We start from the raw sequence: 4,543 nt of genomic DNA on the forward strand, positions 1-4,543 counted from the left end.
AACACAAAAAAAATCCAAGATTCAACCACTAGCTAGGAACAGTCATTCCCGCCGTTTTGACCGCATTTTGAAACGGGCATAAAAAATTCAAAAAAAATAAAAAAATTGGGAAACCTTCGCATTGTGTCATCATATGTGGCCAAGTTCCTAGGAAAAATAACAAACTTGTAATACGGCAATTATTATAAAAAAGTGTTCTCTGAAACGAGCTATCATGTGTGGAGATCAATGGCTTTCAAGCCAAATGATCAATCTTATGGCCACATCCATGGCATAGTTTGTTCAAATGATCTCATATTGTGCACAAGAGTGTATATTGGAATGGCAAACAATGTTGTCTAAGGAAGTTTTCATTTTCGTTGGACGAAAAAACCATTTTCCATTTTTCGAGTGCCCGAAAGGAGGTTTTTTTGTGAAGGAACTACCAAATAATTGTTGCAAAATTGGACCAAATCATTTTTATAAAATACTAGGCCATATTTAATGCACAATTGACAAAATGGTTGGGTGTAAAATTTTTTGATCCACCTCTCATGAAAAAGACAAATTTCCGCCGATTCAGGTGGAAGCGGGTCAAATTTGAACTGCAGCTGTCTCATAGTTTGCTATTTATTTTTTCCAAAAATCATTCATAGCTACATAAGGACCTATTTAATCAGAGAAACACAAAAAAAAATCCAAGATTCAACCACTAGCTAGGAACGGTCATTCCCGCCGTTTTGACCGCATTTTGAAACGGGCATAAAAATTTCAAAAAAAATAAAAAAATTGGGAAACCTTCGCATTGTGTCATCATATGTGGCCAAGTTCCTAGGAAAAATAACAAACTTGTAATACGGCAATTATTGTAAAAAAAGTGTTCTCAGAAACGAGCTATCATGTGTGGAGATCCATGGCTTTCAAGCCAAATGATCAATCTTATGGCCACATCCATGGCATAGTTTGTTCAAATGATCTCATATTGTGCACAAGAGTGTATATTGGAATGGCAAACAATGTTGTCTAAGGAAGTTTTCATTTTCGTTGGACGAAAAAACCATTTTCCATTTTTCGAGTGCCCGAAAGGAGGTTTTTTTGTGAAGGAACTACCAAATAATTGTTGCAAAATTGGAACAAATCATTTTTATAAAATACTAGGACATATTTAATGCACAATTGACAAAATGGTTGGGTGTAAAAAATTTTGATCCACCTCTCATGAAAAAGACAAATTTCCGCCGATTCAGGTGGAAGCGGGTCAAATTTGAACTGCAGCTGTCTCATAGTTTGCTATTTATTTTTTCCAAAAATCATTCATAGCTACATAAGGACCTATTTAATCAAAGAAACACAAAAAAAAAATCCAAGATTCAACCACTAGCTAGGAACGGTCATTCCCGCCGGTTTGACCGCATTTTGAAACGGGCATAAACAATTCAAAAAAAAAATTGGGAAACCTTCGCATTGTGTCATCATATGTGGCCAAGTTCGTAGGAAAAATAACAAACTTGTAATACGGCAATTATTATATAAAAAGTGTTCTTAGAAACGAGCTATCATGTGTGGAGATCCATGGCTTTCAAGCCAAATGATCAATCTTATGGCCACATCCATGGCATAGTTTTTTCAAATGATCTCATATTGTGCACAAGAGTGTATATTGGAATGGCAAACAATGTTGTCTAAGGAAGTTTTCATTTTCGTTGGACGAAAAAACCATTTTCCATTTTTCGAGTGCCCTAAAGGAGGTTTTTTTGTGAAGGAACTACCAAATAATTGTTGCAAAATTGGACCAAATCATTTTTATAAAATACTAGGCCATATTTAATGCACAATTGACAAAATGGTTGGGTGTAAAATTTTTTGATCCACCTCTCGTGAAAAAGACAAATTTCTGCCGATTCAGGTGGAAGCGGGTCAAATTTGAACTGCAGCTGTCTCATAGTTTGCTATTTATTTTTTCCAAAAATCATTCATAGCTACATAAGGACCTATTATATCAGAGAAACACCAAAAAAAATCCAAGATTCAACCACTAGCTAGGAACGGTCATTCCCGCCGTTTTGACCGCATTTTGAAACGGGCATAAAAAATTCAAAAAAAATCAAAAAATTGGGAAACCTTCGCATTGTGTCATCATATGTGGCCAAGTTCCTAGGAAAAATAACAAACTTGTAATACGGCAATTATTATAAAAAAGTGTTCTCAGAAACGAGCTATCATGTGTGGAGATCCATGGCTTTCAAGCCAAATGATCAATCTTATGGCCACATCCATGGCATAGTTTGTTCAAATGATCTCATATTGTGCACAAGAGTGTATATTGGAATGGCAAACAATGTTGTCTAAGTTAGTTTTCAATTTCGTTGGACGAAAAAACCATTTTCCATTTTTCGAGTGCCCGAAAGGAGGTTTTTTTGTGAAGGAACTACCAAATAATTGTTGCAAAATTGGACCAAATCATTTTTATAAAATACTAGGCCATATTTAATGCACAATTGACAAAATGGTTGGGTGTAAAAATTTTTGATCCACCTCTCATGAAAAAGACAAATTTCGCCGATTCAGGTGGAAGCGGGTCAAATTTGAACTGCAGCTGTCTCATAGTTTGCTATTTATTTTTTCCAAAAATCATTCATAGCTACATAAGGACCTATTTAATCAGAGAAACACAAAAAAAAAATCCAAGATTCAACCACTATCTAGGAACGGTCATTCCCGCCGTTTTGACCGCATTTTGAAACGGGCATAAACAATTCAAAAAAAATGAAAAAATTGGGAAACCTTCGCATTGTGTCATCATATGTGGCCAAGTTCCTAGGAAAAATAACAAACTTGTAATACGGCAATTATTATAAAAAAAGTGTTCTCAGAAACGAGCTATCATGTGGGGAGATCCATGGCTTTCAAGCCAAATGATCAATCTTATGGCCACATCCATGGCATAGTTTGTTCAAATGATCTCATATTGTGCACAAGAGTGTATATTGGAATGGCAAACAATGTTGTCTAAGGAAGTTTTCATTTTCGTTGGACGAAAAAACCATTTTCCATTTTTCGAGTGCCCGAAAGGAGGTTTTTTTGTGAAGGAACTACCAAATAATTGTTGCAAAATTGGACCAAATCATTTTTATAAAATACTAGGCCATATTTAATGCACAATTGACAAAATGGTTGGGTGTAAAATTTTTTGATCCACCTCTCATGAAAAAGACAAATTTCCGCCGATTCAGGTGGAAGCGGGTCAAATTTGAACTGCAGCTGTCTCATAGTTTGCTATTTATTTTTTCCAAAAATCATTCATAGCTACATAAGGACCTATTTAATCAGAGAAACACAAAAAAAAATCCAAGATTCAACCACTAGCTAGGAACGGTCATTCCCGCCGTTTTGACCGCATTTTGAAACGGGCATAAACAATTCAAAAAAAATAAAAAAATTGGGAAACCTTCGCATTCTGTCATCATATGTGGCCAAGTTCCTAGGACAAATAACAAACTTGTAATACGGCAATTATTATAAAAAAAGTGTTCTCAGAAACGAGCTATCATGTGGGGAGATCCATGGCTTTCAAGCCAAATGATCAATCTTATGGCCACATCCATGGCATAGTTTGTTCAAATGATCTCATATTGTGCACAAGAGTGTATATTGGAATGGCAAACAATGTTGTCTAAGTTAGTTTTCAATTTCGTTGGACGAAAAAACCATTTTCCATTTTTCGAGTGCCCGAAAGGAGGTTTTTTTGTGAAGGAACTACCAAATAATTGTTGCAAAATTGGACCAAATCATTTTTATAAAATATTAGGCCATATTTAATGCACAATTGACAAAATGGTTGGGTGTAAAATTTTTTGATCCACCTCTCATGAAAAAGACAAATTTCCGCCGATTCAGGTGGAAGCGGGTCAAATTTGAACTGCAGCTGTCTCATAGTTTTCTATTTATTTTTTCCAAAAATCATTCATAGCTACATAAGGACCTATTTAATCAGAGAAACACAAAAAAAATCCAAGATTCAACCACTAGCTAGGAACAGTCATTCCCGCCGTTTTGACCGCATTTTGAAACGGGCATAAAAAATTCAAAAAAAATAAAAAAATTGGGAAACCTTCGCATTGTGTCATCATATGTGGCCAAGTTCCTAGGAAAAATAACAAACTTGTAATACGGCAATTATTATAAAAAAGTGTTCTCTGAAACGAGCTATCATGTGTGGAGATCAATGGCTTTCAAGCCAAATGATCAATCTTATGGCCACATCCATGGCATAGTTTGTTCAAATGATCTCATATTGTGCACAAGAGTGTATATTGGAATGGCAAACAATGTTGTCTAAGGAAGTTTTCATTTTCGTTGGACGAAAAAACCATTTTCCATTTTTCGAGTGCCCGAAAGGAGGTTTTTTTGTGAAGGAACTACCAAATAATTGTTGCAAAATTGGACCAAATCATTTTTATAAAATACTAGGCCATATTTAATGCACAATTGACAAAATGGTTGGGTGTAAAATTTTTTGATCCACCTCTCATGAAAAAGACAAATTTCCGCCGATTCAGGTGGA

This window comes from Triticum urartu, chromosome 5A (assembly GCF_056163025.1).
Source record: "Triticum urartu cultivar PI428250 chromosome 5A, HENAU_Tu73, whole genome shotgun sequence".
NCBI lineage: Eukaryota > Viridiplantae > Streptophyta > Magnoliopsida > Poales > Poaceae > Triticum > Triticum urartu.